The sequence below is a fragment of the Giraffa tippelskirchi genome, chromosome 4, assembly GCF_054371585.1.
Source record: "Giraffa tippelskirchi isolate mGirTip1 chromosome 4, T2T-mGirTip1v1.2.pri, whole genome shotgun sequence".
Lineage (NCBI taxonomy): Eukaryota > Metazoa > Chordata > Mammalia > Artiodactyla > Giraffidae > Giraffa > Giraffa tippelskirchi.
The window spans coordinates 148,402,549-148,420,836 of record NC_137278.1 but is presented as its reverse complement, the minus strand read 5'-3'; the positions used below and the strand labels follow the sequence as shown (position 1 = coordinate 148,420,836).

General features: G+C 37.4%; 1 long non-coding RNA gene across 1 annotated transcript; it reads left to right on the top strand.

The window, feature by feature from the left end:
- Positions 1-5,278: 5,278 nt before the first annotated feature.
- LOC145545128 (uncharacterized) lies at positions 5,279-17,502 on the top strand. The gene is made up of 3 exons (XR_014081880.1): positions 5,279-5,578; positions 16,603-16,680; positions 17,327-17,502. It is a non-coding gene; the product is annotated as an uncharacterized LOC145545128 (long non-coding RNA).
- Positions 17,503-18,288: the final 786 nt, after the last annotated feature.

The following is an 18,288-nucleotide window of genomic DNA, read 5'->3' as shown; positions in this document are numbered from 1 at the left end:
GAGAAAACTTGTCTATGAACATATGGTAAAATAAAAGATATAGTCAGATTCTGTTAAGAAACAAAATAGTCCTGCCTATCTGTGAAGTAGGATTGAAATATGAAATAAGCTTGTTCTTGCTCATTACTTGTTGCCACAGTGACCATGACTCAGTAGGTAAAGGCTCTGACTTTCCATCCACTCTGAGCTACCTACGCCATTTATTATCAGATAGGAAAGGCATAGAATGACTTTTAGGTATCCAAGAACACAGAAGTCATATTGTCTTTCCAAACCAATGCCCTAAAGGCTTGCTTCAGAATCCCAATATATTAATAAAAATTTAGATTCAAGAAAATAAAAGTGATGGCTAAAGGAATTAGGGTAATCAATAAGGTAAATTAAATATCTAGAGAGAAGTTGAATTTTTACAAATAGTGTATAAATTTGAAATAGTTACTTGAAACAGGTGATTTATACTATTTAACATAAAGATAATGATGTAATTTGTGACTACAATCTAAAATAACACCCCCCAACCACACACACACACACACACACACACACACACACACACACAAAGAAACCACAGGAGAGAAAGGAGAAGCTTTACCAAAAGAAATCAAAGCCCTGGGTTTTGCATCCTTCATAATGGGGAGTAAAGTTCTTATGCTGCTCTTGATTTTAATAATTAGATGGAAAAAGTCTAAGAATGGTTTAATTGAAACAGGATGCCTTCCTTCTTAATTATCTCAGACTGTAAGAACAAACTAACATTCCATGTCTAAAAGAGGAAAGGGATTAAAACCTAGGAAGTATAAAATAAGACCTTTTTGCTTTTTGTAACAGTTAAGATGGTCATTGACCTCTTTTTCTGCCCAGATCCCCTGCATTTTTCTGAAAAAAGAACCCCATCCTCCATCCCCACTCTAACCATAGACTACAGATGGAGATAACATCATTTTACATGATCTTACATACCTGGTCTAATTATGTAGAAGTGAATATCTGACTTAAGCTAAATCAGTCCTAGAACCTCACCATCCCCATCCACTCACCACCCAGCCCTGAACATCATACTCCTTTTCTAGGGTTTGTTCAGGAGTTGTGCATAAGGGTTTTTTGGGGGTTTTTTTTATTAACTTTGAGGATAAAGCTGGAAAGATGGGTGGAGAGGTTATGTGTGGACAATATCGTAAGAGAGGCAAAGAAGGGAAGCGAAGCAAGAGGATCTTGGAGCCTCAAGTCTCTGATTCAGGGTGTCTCTAGCTGCACTCTTGCCCTTTCTGGTTACAGGAGCCAATGCATTTCCATTTTGCCCAAGTTAATTCAAGATGAATTTCTAAATCTTGAAACAAACATACATGTAAGATTTATGATTATAAATGCAAATGAATTTAATTCTCTTAGTAAAAAGTCAAAGACTCAGATTCCAGTAGAAAATAAATCCAGTTTTATGGCCCCCTCTACAGTACCTGACATCTTGAAATCATCTGAGATTTTACTTCTGGAAAATTAATTTTTTACTTTGAGCATTACTAATGAATTAATTGTAGTTAATCTGTGATAATGTTCACAGATTCCTTTATTGTGATAAATGAACTAACACATGAAAAGTGATGCTTGGCATACACTAATTATTCAACAGTATTTGCAGTGATGAAGAGGCTTTATCAACACTCCACACAGAGCCCCTTTCTCTCTGCACTCATCTCAGCTAGCAAAGTAATGCTCAAAATTCTCCAAGCAAGGCTTCAACAGTACATGAACCAAGAACTTCCAGATGTTCAAGCTGGATTTAGAAAAGGCAGAGGAACCAGAGATCAAATTGCCAGCATCCGTTAGATCACAGAAAAAGCAAGAGAATTCCAGAAAAACATCTACTTCTGCTTTATTGACTATGTCAAAGCCTTTGGCTGTGTGGATCACAAACTTTGGAAAATTCTTAAAGAGATGGGAATACCAGACCAGCTTACCTGCCTCCTGAGAAACCTTTATGCAGGTCAAGAAGCAACAGTTAGAACTGGACATGAAACAACAGACTGCTTCCAAATTGAGAAAGGAGTATGTCAAGGCTGTAAATTGTTACTCTGCTTATTTAACTTCTACGCAGGGTACATTATGAGAAATGTTGGGTTGGATGAAGCACAAGCTGGAATCAAGATTGCCGGGAGAAATATCAATAACCTCAGATATGCAGATGATACCACCCTTATGGCAGAAAGTGAAGAGGAACTAAAGGGCCTCTTGATGAAAGTGAAAGAGGAGAGTGAAAAAGCTCGCTTAAAACTCAACATTCCAAAAATGAAGATCATGGCATCCGGTCCCATCATTTCATGGTAAATAGATGGGGAAACAATGGAAACAGTGACAGATTTTATTTTCTTGGGCTCCAAAATCACTGAAGATGGTGACTGCAGCCATGAAATTAAAAGACACTTGCTCCTTGGAAGAAAAATCATAACTAACCCAGACAGCATATTAAAAAGCAGAGACATTACTCTGCTGACAAAGGTCCATTTAGTCAAAGCTATAGTTTTTCCTGTGAGAGTTGAACCATAAAGCTGGAGAAGGGAAGGGTAACCCTCTCCAGTATTCTTGCCTGAAGAATCCCATGGATAGAGGAGCCTGGTGGGCTATAGTCCATGGGGTCGCAAAGAGTAGGACACAACTGAGCAACTACCACACACACCAGGTTCCTTGGGGCTTCCCAGGTGGCTCAGTGGTAAAGAATCCACCTATAATGCAGAAGATGCAGGTTTGATCCCTGGATCAAGAAGATCCTCTGGAGAAGGAAATGGAAAACCCACTTCAGTATTCTTGCCTGGGAAATCCCATGGACAGAGAAGCCTCGAGGGCTACAGCCATGGGGTCACAAAGAGTCAGACACAACTTAGCGACTAAACAACAGGTTCTTTGCTTTGAACATATGTCTAAACTCCTCAGCCCAACACACCAGACTTTCTACTGACATGAGTCTAACCTACATCACCAACTGCCCCCTTTAAGGACACGATGGCTCAGTCGACCTGGTACATTGGTTCCTGCCCGATAACCTAAACACTTTCTGAACTCTCTGATGTTTATCCTTGATACTTCTTCTGCCTAGAAAGTATTCTTGAATCATCTCTGCCTATCAAATCCTAGCTATCCTTCCAGGACTTTGTCAAATATCACCCTTACCAAAAAAGCTTTGATTTGCGCACCAGCTATAACCTGTTCTTTCTTTAAGCCACTATAGCATTCTGTATATTAGTGATGAAAATATTTTTCTTCAAAGATTTTCAGAATTTGTTATCTTGATCTCTTACTGGATTTTAAGTGTTTAAGGGGTTTTGTCCCAGTTAGCTTTTAATTTTATGAAGGCCCTTTTTAGTACAGCATATTTCACAGAATTGGTATTCAATGAATATTTATTAAATTTAATAAAGATTGTATTAAGACAGAAAAAGATTATTCTGAAAGCATGACCAATGTTTCTTGAGCAGACTGTGTAAAACAAAGACTTGTTCAAATACAAAAGGCTATTTACTATATGTAAATCTTTGCTTAATGAATGAACTAGTTAAGTATGTCTTTGCACAACACATGAAAAGGCACCCATTATTCTTTATGGTGGTAGACCTGAATGAAACATGTACTCTGCAAGAAAACCAGGCCACAGAAACACCTGTGAATAGAGGTCTTTCTGAATATTTGATGAAGTGCCAGAAGTTAACCCTTATACATAGTTTATTTAGAAATATTTGACTCTCTGTGTTATTTTTGTTAATACGGAGATAATAACAGCTTTCACACACTACACTGCACAGCCTGAGTATATATAAGAAAATAATGAAATACAGGTCTAGGAATGCAGATTGCAACTCAATTCTGGAGGACCTTGAATGCTAGTATTGAAATTTTATTTAGTAAGCAAATCACGAAATTTTTTTTTGTTTTTTTCTGTTTGTGCTTGATGTTGTGGGCACTATCACAGACATGTGCTTCAGGAAAATTAACTGCAGAGCAGCGAGTAGGTTGGATTGGAAGGAGAGCCTAGAGATAAGGACCTAACTCATTTACTTAGAGTAGGAAAAGGTCAATTGGACTAAAATGGCATAAGTAATGGGTAGGAGGGAAAGGATGCTGATGAAGGAACTATTACAAAGGACTTACCAAGTGACCTGTAAACGATTATGATGGTCAGGGTAAGGAGAAACAAGAAATAGCTCTCAACGTTTTGACTCAGAAAGTGGAGACAGTACTATTCAGTGGGGGCTGGGGTGGGGAGGAGAAAGAGAGAGAGGCCCTAGGGGAGCTGGAAATGTTATTTCCTTTGCTCCTCTGGTGGTTCAGATGGTAAAGAATCCTCCTGCAATGTAGGAGACCCAGGTTCGATCCCTGAGTCAGGAAGATCCCCTGGAGAAGGGAATGGCTACCCACTCCAGTATTCTTTTTTTTTTTTTTTTTAATTAATTTTTTTTTTTATTTTATAAATTTATTTATTTTAGTTGGGGGCTAATTACTTTACAATATTGTAATAGTTTTTGCCATACATTGACATGAATCAGCCATGGGTTTACATGTGTTCCCCTTCCTGGACCCCCCACCCACCTCCCTCCCCATCCCCTCCTTCTGGATCATCCCATTGCCCCGGCCCTGAGCCCTTGTCACATGCATCGAACATGGAATGGTGTTCTGTTTCACATATGATAATATACATGTTTCAATGCTATTCTCCCAGAACATCCCACCCTCACCTTCTCCCTCAGAGTCCATAAAATTGTTCCATGCATCTGTGTCTCTTATTCTGTCTCGCATATAGGGTTATCGTTACCATCTTTCAAATTCCATATATATGCATTAGTATACTGTATTGTTGTTTTTCTTTCTGGCTTACTTCACTCTGTATAATGGGCTCCAGTTTCATCCATCTCAGTAGAACCGATTCAAATGTATTTTTTTTAATGGCTGAGTAATATTCCATTGTGTATATGTACCACAGCTTCCTTATCCATTCTTCTGCTGATGGACATCTAGGTTGCTTCCATGTCCTGGCTATTGTAAACAGTGCTGCGATGAACATTGGGGTACACGCGTCTCTTTCAATTCTGGTTTCCTCGGTGTATATGCCCAGCAGTGGGATTGCTGGGTCATATGGCAGTTCTATTCCCAGTTTTTTAAGGAATCTCCACACTGTTCTCCATAGTGGCTGTACTAGTTTGCATTCCCACCAACACCACTCCAGTATTCTTGCCTGGGAAATCCCATGGACAGAGAAGCCTGGTGGCTACAGTCCATGAGGTCACAAAGAGTCAGACATCACTAAGTGACTAACACTTCCTTCCTCTGAAAACAGGTTTTCCTCTTCTTTCTCCATCTTTTATATTGGTTACTCTTCATTTGTCTGCCCTTTAAAAGTTAGCATTTCAGACAAGTCACTAATATCTGGGCCATCCAAGCCAGTTAGATATCTCTTTTTGAGCAGCAAATGGAATATAATTTTAAAGGATTTATCACCTGCAGTTTCAGGTTATCAGTGTGGGAAAATAGATTGTGGTTATGTGCTCCTGGGGCAGGGAGAATATAAACTGGGAATTAGATTTTCCATTTAGAGGTATGTATATGGTTTGGATTTCTACAGCTTAAATCAATTTTATTGATATTTACATATAATCAAATACATTCATTTAAGTGTATTGCTAGGTATTAAGATTCATATTTAAATCTTTGAGTGGATATGTTTCCTTTTTATTGGGCAAATATCCAGGAGTGGAATTGCTAGATCACATGGTAAGTTTATGTTTGACCTTATGAGAAACTGCCAGATTGTTATCAAAAGTGGGTGTACCATTTTATATTCTCACTAGCAATGTGTGAAAGCATTGGTTGCTCCACATCTTTGTCAACACTTGGTGTTATCATCTTTTTGAATTTTAGCCATTCTAGTAGGTATGCTGTTGTATTTCACTGTGTTTTAATTTGCTTTACTCAAATAACTAGTGATGTTGTACATACTGCCATGTGTTTATTGGCCATTTTTATATCTTCTTTAAGAGAAGTGTCTACTCAAATATTCTGCCCATGTTTAAATTGGGTTATTTTTCTTCTTACTGAATTATAAGTATTTGAGATACATGTTCTTTATCAGATATATGTATTGTGAATATTTTCTCCCATTATGTGGTTTGCCTTTTCATTTTATTAAATGCAGCCTTCAAAAAGCAGAATATTTTAGTTTTTTCAATTTACCATTTTCCTTAATGACCATAACTTTAGGAACTCTAGTTTAAGAAAATATAAGCCTCAGCATTAACTTGCTACAAATTGCAAATTGTTATCAGTTTGCTTGCAAATTGCAGAATTAGGTTAGAATCTAGACAAATTGTACAAAAGTCCTTGAATGTGACTTCCACCTTTGTTTATATTATTAGGCATCATTTTGTGGGTGTATTGCACACCACTTCCTTCTCCAGGGGATCTTTCCACTGCAGGGATCCAACCTGGGTCTCCCGCATTGCAGGCAGATTCTTTACCATCTGCGCCACCAGGGAAGCTCTGTACAAAATAAGCAGTATAATAAATACTTCATATATTTCATTTAATCATTACAAAAAGCCTTAGTGAAGAGGAAACTTATTTGGGTAATAAAATAAGTAAAGGCTTAAATATTATCAGTGGCAGAACTAGAGTCTACCTGACTCCAAATCCGTTTGAATCTTAAATACTATGCAGTATCTTGTCTAGGGAATTTTTGTATATGTAAAAGTCATGAAGATATTTTCCTACGTTTTCTTCTAGAAATACCGTGCTTTTAGTTTTTAATGTTTGTGATCCATTTAGGTTCATTTTTGTATACAGTGTGAGGAAAGATTGGAATTCATTTCCTCCTATGAATTGAAGTTGCTCCGTCATCATTTTGAAAAGAGTCTCCTTTCCCCCACTGAATTACCTTGACACCTTTCTGGGGAATCAACTGACAGTTTGTGTGGGTCCATTTCTGGAACCACTGTTCTGTTTCATTGATTTGTATCTCTTATATTGATACCACACTATATTGCTTACTGTAATTTTATATCTTTGTGATATTGTGATTTATAGTAAGAAATACATAATTCTGGCACAGCACTCCTATAACCCTTCAAGTTACTTAAGTGTGGAGAGTGATAAAAGTGTCTTTTGTTATTTTGATGAGGTGATCTTTGGAATACTCCTAAATTACCTAAAAGTCAGGACTTGTCACCAGAGGAATCAATGAAGTGATTAATGGATTGGAACTTTCAGCCCACGTCAGGAGAAGGCAGAAGGATTGGAGGTTGAATCAATCATCAATGATTTAATCAATCAATGAAGCCTCCATAAAAACCCAAAGTACAGGGTTTGGGAGCTTCTGGGTTGGTGAACGTGGAGGTACTGGGAGAATTGAGAACTGACAGAATTTGCTATTTTAATGTCCAAGGCATGGAATGAAAGCTCCATGCCTTGCCCAATGCATCTCTTCCATCTGGCTGTTCTGAGTTATATCCTATTATAATAAACTAGCAATCTAGTAAGTAAAATATTTCTTTGAGTTCCATGAGCTGCTCTAGTAAATTAATCAAACACAAGGAGGGGGTCCCAGAAACCTCTGATCTATAGCCGGTTGGCCAGAAGTACAGGTAACAACCTGGACTTGTGACTGGTGTCTGACAAGCCTAGACAGCGTATTAAAAAGAAGAGACACCACTTTGCTGAAAAAGGTCTGTACAGTCAAAGCTATGATGTTTCCAGTAGTCATATACGGATGTGCAAGTTGGACCATAAAGAAGATTGAGCACTGAAGAATTGATGCTTTCAAACTGTGGTGCTGGAGAAGACTCTTGAAAGTTCCTTGGATGGCAAGGAGATCAAACCAGTCAACCCTAAAGGAAATCAACATTGAATATTCATTGGAAGGACTGATGTTGAAGTTGAAGCTCCAATACTTTGACCACCTGATGCAAAGAGCTGACTCACTGGAAAAGATCATTTTTTAAAATGATCTACCTCTCTATCACAAATCCCTTTCTAGCACTGTGATACACACAGTTAGGAGACATTCAACAAAGGTTTAAGCAACCAGATGTGAAAATAAACAGCCAGTTCAGGGACAGAAATTAAGTTCCTGAAAGAGACAGGTGTGCCAGACACAGTCTCCATCACAAGAAAACAACACGCTACCCTAGTCATCAGGCAATCAGAATCAGCTTCAGGACAGCCTGTGTGTTCAGTCGGTAAACCTCTATCCTGGGGCTTTTGTGGCTCCTGCCATTCCCTATGCCTAGGAAGAAGTTTGATCCCAATTTGCTAGGCAAGATGACACCTTTATCTCAAAGTGAAGACATCTCAGTGATGACAAATAGAGAGATGCAGGGACACAGCAATAAGCAGAGCAGTTTAAAGCTTAAAAGAATAATTTCAAGGTGAATAAAAGGCAAAGCTACTTCATAAGGTATTTAGTATATGTGTGGTACTCATTACCCTCAAGATGTGAAATAGATATATAGCTTTAAATGCATTTTTCCTCATAGACCATTAAGAACTGTAAGTAGTCAAACACGTCATTGAGCCTATTTGTCATCCAATTTAGAAATCCCCTCCATGTTACTGACTAATGATTATACAACCCTTGCTTGAATAGAGTGATAGTTCACTATTTCACAACCCTGGCTATTCCACTTTCCTAATCATCAGAACAATCAATGGAATTGTTTTTAATGTCGAATACCACATCATTTCTCTGTAAGTTTTCTGTCTGAGGGCAAGCACATGGTCTCTTGCTACTTATCTCTACTTCAAAGTATCTCTGATAGCCATTTCCTCTCACAGAAAGCCTCAATTTCCTTTTAGGAAATCATATCTCTTCCATGGTGTATGGTTTACAGAAGAAAAAACCTGTCTGCTTGCCTCCCACTTTGGAAACAAAGGGCAAATCCTTCCTTTCCTCGCCCTCATAAAAGTAGTATACAGATGTGTCCTAGGTTTGGTCAACTACATACTTTCTCTTCAGTTTTTTAATCTTAGAATGTGGAATGAATTTTTTTTAAAAAAATAGACATCATTCAACACAGAGGAGAGGTAATGAGCCAACTGCACTTTGCAGTTATGAGACAGTGGCTGCATTTCAGCTTCTACATCAATTTGTGTTACCTTGGTTATTGTTCATTTCAGAATCCGGTTCTCTAATCTCAAGGCTAAGCACTGCAATAGCCTCTCAATGGTTTAATTATCTTTCAGTGTTTGTTTCTGTTGCTTATGATTCAAATCTCTAACCGAAACACTATATATGAATGAGTGGATAGTTTTTTCCCCCTGAAGTGTTTAGTCTCTGCTTCACTTAGCTAGGGACAATTTGGTTGCAATAGATAGAACCCACTGCGGCTGACTCAAAAAAATTAGTTTTATTGAAAGAGCACAAAGAAACTTCAAGACACTAAGAGCATGAATTAGAACTGGGTCCAAGAGAATTGGAGCAGGGAAATGGGAAGTCAGGAACTGTGGTTATTCTTTGCATCTCTCAGTGGTCAAGTGTTTTCTTTCATATTTATGTCTCTCTTGTGCCTTCACTGCTATTTTCTACACATATATCCTGGTGTCTATTCCTCTTAGGTTTCTCACATTGACTGCTCATGACCTTTTAGCTTAACCTACAATCAAGTGACTACAAATCTATGTCAGATTATCCAAGGAAAGAAAAATGTGCTCTCTGACCTGCTAGTAGATTGGCTGACTTTGAATTAGGTATTCATCCTGAGTCAAATTAACTAGGGAAGAGGTGGGGGCAGGTTAATTGTATATCCTTCTGCAGGCAGTGGATGTGGCAGGTCAAGGTAGAAGGTGCAAGTTGGGAGTAACTGGCAAACTGACTGATTGGTCCAGTGTGCGTTTGATGGCAAATGCTCCCCACATGGTCAGATATTTTGAAAAATTGTAGTCTGGGGATTGGAAGTTATCCTTTTTTAAGACTGATCCAAGATTTCCTGTGTGTATGCCTGTATATGTATGTGTGTGTCTGCTCAGTCATGTCTAACTCTCTGCAACCCCCTGGACTGCAGCCTTTCAGGCTTCTCTGTCCATGGAAATTTCCAGGCAAGAATACTGCCAGGGATTGAACCCACAATTTCTGTGTCTCCTGCATTGGCAGGCAAATTCTTTACCACTGAGCCACTAGGGAAGGCCACATTTCCTACTAAGAATAATCTTTCTCACCAAAGGACACCCGCTTTTTATAAGCAGTCATACTGACCAGTTGTTGCCCCCGAGATGCTGACAGAGACCTATCCTGTTTCTCCTCATTCCCTGTCACATTCTATATGTCTATGTCTATAGACCTCCTGTATTAGAATCCACTGGGAAGCTTGTTTAAAATGGAGATGGATTCTTGGGATTCACTCTAAATTACCAAATCAGCATTTCTGCAGGGACAGGATTGGAAGGAGCTGGCCATCTGCATTTTAAACAAATTCTCTAGGTTATTTTCAAGTACATTAACATTTAAGAACCACTGGACAAAAATATAAATTACTTGAGGAGCAAATCTGGAAAACTCAGCAGTGGCCACAGGACTGGAAAAGGTCAGTTTTCATTCCAATCCCAAAGAAAAGCAATGCCAAAGAATGCTCAAACTACTGCACAATTGCACTCATCTCACACGCTAGTAAAGTAATGCTCAAAATTCTCCAAGCCAGGCTTCAGCAATACGTGAACCGTGAACTTCCAGATGTTCAAGCTGGTTTTAGAAAAGGCAGAGGAACCAGAGATCAAATTGCCAACATTCGCTGGATCATCGAAAAAGCAAGAGAGTTCCAGAAAAACATCTATTTCTGCTTTATTGACTATGCCAAAACCTTTGACTGTGTGGATCACAATAAACTGTGGAAAATTCTGAAAGAGATGGGAATACCAGACCATCTGACATACCTCTTGAGAAACCTGTATGCAGATCAGGAAGCAACAGTTAGAACTGGACATGGAACAACAGACTGGTTCCAGATAGGAAAAGGAGTACGTCAAGGCTGTATATTGTCACCCTGCTTATTTAACTTATATGTAGAGTACATCATGAGAAACGCTGGGCTGGAAGAAACACAAGCTGGAATCAAGATTGCCGGGAGAAATATCAATAACCTCAGATATGCAGATGACACCACCCTTATGGCAGAGAGTGAAGAAGAACTAAAGAGCCTCTTGATGAAAGTTAAAGAGGAGAGTGAAAAAGTTGGCTTAAAGCTCAGCATTCAGAAAACTAAGATCATGGCATCTGGTCCCATCACTTCATGGGAAGTAGATGGGGAAACAGTGGAAACAATGTCAGACTTTATTTTTTTGGGCTCCAAAATCACTGCTGATGGTGATTGCAGCCATGAAATTAAAAGACGCTTACTCCTTGGAAGGAAGCTTATGACCAACCTAGATAGCATATCTAAAAGCAGAGACATTACTTTGCCAACAAAGGTCAGTCCAGTCAAGGCTACGGTTTTTCCAGTGGTCATGTATGGATGTGAGAGTTCGACGGTGAAGAAAGCTGAGCGCCGAAGAATTGATGCTTTTCAACTGTGGTGTTGGAGAAGACTCTTGAGAGTCCCTTGGACTGCAAGGAGATCCAACCAGTCCATCCTAAAGGTGATCAGTCCTGGGTGTTCATTGGAAGGACTGATGTTGAAGCTGAAACTCCAATACTTTGGGCACCTCATGCGAAGAGTTGACTCATTGGAAAAGACCCTGATGCTGGGAAGGATTGGGGGCAGGAGGAGAAGGGGACGACAGAGGATGAGATGGTTGGATGGCATCACCGAGTCGTGGACATGGGTTTGGGTAAACTCTGGGAGTTGGTGATGGACAGGGAGGCCTGGCGTGCTGCAATTCATGGGGTCACAAAGAGTCGGACACGACTGAGCAACTGAACTGAGGGTACAGTTAGTCTTATTCAGCATTAAACCCCTTATACATTGCCTGGCACATAGAAGACACATACAGAATCAATAAACTATCTCTTACATTAACATCATAATTCTGATTCGTGATAAGGCTTAACTTAAAATTACTGATTGAATCATAAACTTGATTATATTACAATACCAAATTATTTCTATTAATTACGAAGAATACTTGTAAGGTGTCAAACATCCACCAATTTAAAAAAAAAAAAAAATCCTTGCAAACAAAAGTCCAGGACCAGATGGCTTTACTGGAGAATTCTACCAAATATACAAAGAAGAACTTATACCAAACCTTCTCAAATTCTTCCAAAAGATTGAAGAGGAGGGAATATTCCCAAAGCCATTTTATGAAGCCACCATGATCCTGATACCAAAACTACACAAAGACACTGTCAAAAAGAACATGACAGGCCAATATCTTTGATGAATATAGATGCAAAAATTCTCAACAAAATATTAGTAACTGAACTCCAACAACACATAAAAATGATCATACATCAAGATCAAGTAGAATTCATCCTAGCATCACAAGGATTGTTCAAGGTATATAAATCAATCAATGGGATGCACCACATCAACAAAAGACAAAAACCACATGATCATCTCAGTAGATGCAGAGAAAGCATTTGATAAAACTGAATATCCATTCATAATAAAATTTCTTCCCAAAGCAAGTACAGAGGGAACATATCTCAACATGATAAAAGTCATTTATGACAAACCCACAGCCAGTATAATACTCAATGGTAAAAAGCTGAAAATCTTCCCACTAAATCTGGAACAAGACAAGAAGGCCCACTCTCACTGCTTCTACTCATCACAGGACTGGGAATCCTAGCCACAGTAACCAAACAAGAAACAGAAATAAAAGGTATCCAAATTGAAAGGGAAAAGGTAAAATTGTCATTATATGCAGATGACGTGATACTACACATAGAAAATCCTAAAGACTCCATACAAAAACTACTTGCTGTATTCTACAGCAAAGTAGGATACAAGTTTAACACATAGAAATTATTTGCATTTCTTTACATAACAATGAAATATCATAAAGGGAAAGTAAAATGATCCCTTTTATTTTTTAAAATTAATATATTTTTTTGGAGTATAGGTAATTTACAATGTTGTGTTAGTTAGTTTCTTCTGTACAGCAAAGTGAATCAGTTATACATATATCTACTCTTTTTTATATTCTACTCCCATATAGGTCACTATAGAGTATTGAGTAGAGCTCCCTGTGCTATATAGTAGATTTTTATTAGTAATCTATTTTATATATAGTAGTGTGTATATGTCATTCTCAATCTCCCAATTTATCCCTCTCACTTCCCTTTCCCCCTTGGTAACCATAAGTTTGTTTTCTACATCTGTGACTTTATTTCTGTTTTGTAAGTAGGTTCATTTATACAAAAGCAATCCCTTTTAAAATTGCATAAAAGAAAATACTTAGGAAAAAACCTGACCAAGGAAAGAAAAGCATTATATGCTGAGAACTATAAAACATTGATAGGGGAAACTTAAGATGATTTAAATGGATAGCTATCCCACGCACTTAGACTGGAAGAATTAATATTGTTAAAATGGCTATACTACCCAAAGTAGGTGATCTCTATCAAATTATCTATGACATTTTTCACAGAACTAGAACAAATAATCCTAATATTTATATAGAACTATAAAAGACCCAGAATTGCCAAAGGAATCCTAAGGAAAAAGAACAAAACTGGAGGCATAACCCTCCCCAGATTTCAGATACTACTACAAAGCTACAGCAGTCAAAACAGCATGGTATTGGCACAAATACAGACATATGGATCAATGGCACAGAATAGAGAACCCCAAAATAAACCACACACCTATAGTCAATTAATCTTTGACAAAGGAGGCAAGAATATACAGTGGAGAAATGACAGTTTATTCAGCAATAGTATTGGAAAAGCTGGATAACAGTAAACCAGTTAGAACACTCCCTCACACCATACACAAAAATAAACTCCAAATGGCTTAAAAATTTAAACATAAGAATGACACCATAAAACTCTAAGGGAGAACATAGGCAAAATATTCTCTGACATAAAATTGTAGCAATGTTTTCTTAGGTCAGTTTCCCAAGGCAATAAAAATAAAAGCAAAAACAAATGAATGAGACCTAAACAAATTTATTAGCTTTTGCAAAGGAAACCATAAATAAACAAAAAGACAAGTTACAGACTGGAAAAAAAAATTTGTAAATGATACAACCGATAAGGAGTTAATTTCCAAAATATAAAAACAGCTCATACACACCAAAAACAAACAACCCAGGCAAAAAAAAAATGTGCAGAAGACCTAAATAGATATTTCTCCAAAGAATATATACAGATGGCCAAAAGAGGATTAGCAGATACAAACTATTATAAATGAAATAGATAAACAACAAGGTCCTACCATATAGCACAAGGAGTACATATATAGTTAAACATAAAACAACCACTTTGCTTATACCAGAAACTAACACAACATTGTAAATCAACTACACTTAAAAAAAAAAAAAAGTCCATTTTTATGATACTTTTACTAGAATCCTCCTTTGTTTTTATGTTAGACTAGCCTCTAGCTCACATTTCAATTCTTCTTCTCCCAGTGGCATAGGTATGGTGTTCATGTCCTGTGAGTTCAATTTCAATTAATTTTACATCAGACCATTTCAAGGTAGAAATATTTGTCTATATTATCCTTGCTGTTCATTTTTTTATTAGTTACCTTTTTGAGGGGTCACATTCTTTGAGACTTGTGGGATATTAGTTTCCCAACCAGGGCCTGAACCTGGGCCAGGACAGTAACAGCACCAAGTCCTAACCATTGGACATCCATGGAATTTCTCTATTAGTTACTTCTTGTGTTTCATAGTTGTTGAGTGCATAAAATGATTGTTGGATGAATGGGCATATGGGGTGGTCATGGTCATGTAGATAACTTGCTAGTAGTAATCCCAAGTGACTCTTTCAGAAAGTGGTGGGTCATAGTCTTTCTTTGATCTCCTTTTATTTTTGTAAAAATGTATTGTTTTTACACTATTGCAGAACAAATATAACAGCAGTTTTATGCTTTGCAATTTATATTGCTAATTTCATGAACTTTTAGAAATTCTATAATATTTCTGATAGTTATGAATGTTGTCTCCCTCTGTGACACTGTGTCAAAATGCTATGACATTAGAGGGAGAGGGAGAGACACATGTTCCAGCTCAGCCCACCCCCCACTCACTTCCTCTCTTGCCACTGAAACGTCTGCCAACTGGCACGTTCCCTCCTCCTGTTCCCACTTCCCCTTCCAACACCATCCAAGGATCCTGGTGCTATCTTCTGGAGACAGAGGGGTTTAAATTAAGTTTAACCTAAAAAAAAACTTCATGTATATGACATATATCTCCAATTCAAAACACACCCAAAATCCAATCACTTCTCTTTTCCTGCACTGCCACCACCCTTGTCCAAACAACATCTACTCTTGCCTGATTATTTCAATAACCTGATTTGCCGCCATGCCTCCACCCTGGCCCCACCCCCAACAGCCTACTCACAATAGAACTCCCAGAAACATGCCTCAAAGAACACATGAGATACAGTCACTCTTCTATCTAAGCTCAGTTCTATGCTCTGTGATGACCTAGAGCAGCGGAATGGAAGGGTGGGAGGGAGGCTGATGAGGAAGGGGATATATGTATACATATAGCTGATTCACGATGTTGTACAGCAGAAACTAACACAACACTGTAAAGTACTCATACTCCAATTTAAAAAAATCCTTCCCATGGCTCCCCAACTCATGTAGAAACTGGCCAAAGACTTGAAGTCACCTAAAAGGCCCTATCCTGACATATAGTAGGTATTCAATAAGTTTTTGTTGAATGAATGAATAAATTTAAATTCTTATTTTCAGATTAATGCTCTAGTTCTTCAAAAGTTCCTCAATGGCTCAAATAGTTTCCAGACTTTTATTCTGGTCATCCTCTCACACAAATTTTAGGTGTTTAGTGTCCTTTCTAAAATCTGGCACTATGATTAATATGGTGATCCAATTTTAGTATAACCCACACAGCTTACTCCATACATCCTTTTATCATTGTCACATAGGATTACAATAGCTTTTTTGGCAGCCATGTCATAACACTGAATCACATTCTGTTTTTAATGAACAAAAATTCCCATTTTTCTTCACCCAGAAATTGAAGTTAATTCAAATCTACTCATCTTTGCCTCTGTGCAGTAGGTATTTTGAAACAATGTAAGGACTGACCAAAAATTACTTCTTTCATAGAATTTGATTCTTTTTGTTCAAAGACATTTGCATCAATGCTTCTAATTGCTCAGTTTTGCTACTATGGCAACACTGTTAGTTGTTACTATATTTTCAGCCATTACATTTTCCATCATCACCCTGTCCCCCTTGTCTTCCAACTGGTATGCAACACAAAAGGGTTGCTTTTTCTTTGTTGCTGAGATTATATTCTGAGATCATTTAAATGATTCTTCTGATATGATTAATTATAGTACAGAAAGAAAAAGTAAATAAATTCAGAAGACCTAGGTTCTATCACATTTTCTAGCTTTGTGATCTTGGAGAAGTAAATGAAACTCTATGCCTCAATTTCATCACCTATATAAAATGAGAATAATGATAACTTGCTTTTGCTATTCAACAGGGTTGTTCAGTGAAATCATGGAAGTGCCAAAGCAGTAATGATATAAAATAAGAAATATGGCCGAAGATCCTTAACCAGGTACAATTAGATAAGCTTCTTCTCTTATCCTGTTATTTTTTCCCCCTTAAAATGCAGCTACATAGCACAGAGAGCTGGTCTGAATTTAGGATGCCTGAGTTCTAACCTTCATTTTCTCACTAACTAGCTAAGGCACCTTGGACAAATAATATAACCTCTAAGCTTTATTTTCTTAACTTAAAAACAATAGGATTTGCCTACATACTTTCTAAGATCCCTCTCAGCTTTTAAATTTTTGAAAATCTGTCATGCTGGCCCACATTCAAGAATAACACAAATCTTATTTGCACATTTGTCTTCATTAAGGTACATGTCTGGTGGCTTTTATAATGATTGAGATACTCATGCTGCATTTCAAATAGTAGAGGTGCAGTGCCTGTAAGAGCTAAAGGCTTTTTAAAAAAGTTCTAAAACACCAAACTGAAACCAAAAAGTTTAGGTAAGTAATTAAAGAACCACTTGAGCTAAACTAGAAAGAATTTTCCAGTTACTGAATGTGAGTTTTGTAGCTCAGACCCCACCCAAAACCCATGGGTACTACAGACTTTAATAACAATAATACATCTTATTTAAATAAAAACAGTTAATCTTTTATATGAAGTTTAAATGATTCAGACATTAGCCATCAATTACTTCTTTCCTTTAGAAAAAATGCACCACTTGGACTTTTACACAAGAAAGTCAAAATGCTAAGAAGGGAACATTAATATGAACAAAGAAGAGAAAGATGATTTGGGACATTACCTCAGATTCTTTTATGAAGTTTATTTTTGTTAAAGATACAATTGAGCATTTAAAGTGAGTAAAACAAAATTAATATTATATTATTCATAATCCCACTACTGTATGAAACTTTATAAACACTTATTAGTTTTTAATTTACAGGTATATATTGAGTTCCTTAACTTCTGGGGAATAATCAACTTTAGGCCTTCATTGGATGAGCCTATTATCCACAGGGAAAGTAGATGAGGAGAATCTTCAGAAATATAGCTTAGCATCTTCCCAGACATCACTTTCTTAAGTTTTTCTCTATCTCACATACCACAAGCCTGTTTCAGTCTCCTTTCTGTTGGTTTCATATTATCTTCTCTTTCCCTAAATGTTGGAATACTTCAGGGCTCAGTTCACTTATCTTCTCTCTTTTCTGTGTAGTTATTTTCTGTGGCTGTGAATTCCATCCATATGTTGCTGATACTTACATTTATAACTTTAGCCCAGACTCCTGTAATACATTTGCTTATTAGACTCTTCTATTTGGAAGTCCCAAACATAATATGTTACAGAGGTTCATAACATTCTACAGGAGGTGGTGATCGAAAACATTCCCAAGGAAAAGAAATGCAACAGGGCAAAATGGTTGTTTGAGGAGGCCTTACAAATAGCTGAGAAAAGAAGAGAAGGAAAGGGCAAAAGGAAAAGGAAAGATATACCCATCTGAATGCAGAATTCCAAAGAATAGCAAGGAGAGATAAGAAAGCCTTCCTCAGTGATCAATGCAAAGAAATAGAGGAAAACAATAAAATGGGAAAGATTAGAGATCTCTTCAAGAAAATTAGAGATACCAAGGGAACATTTCATGCAAAGGTGGGCACAATAAAGGACAGA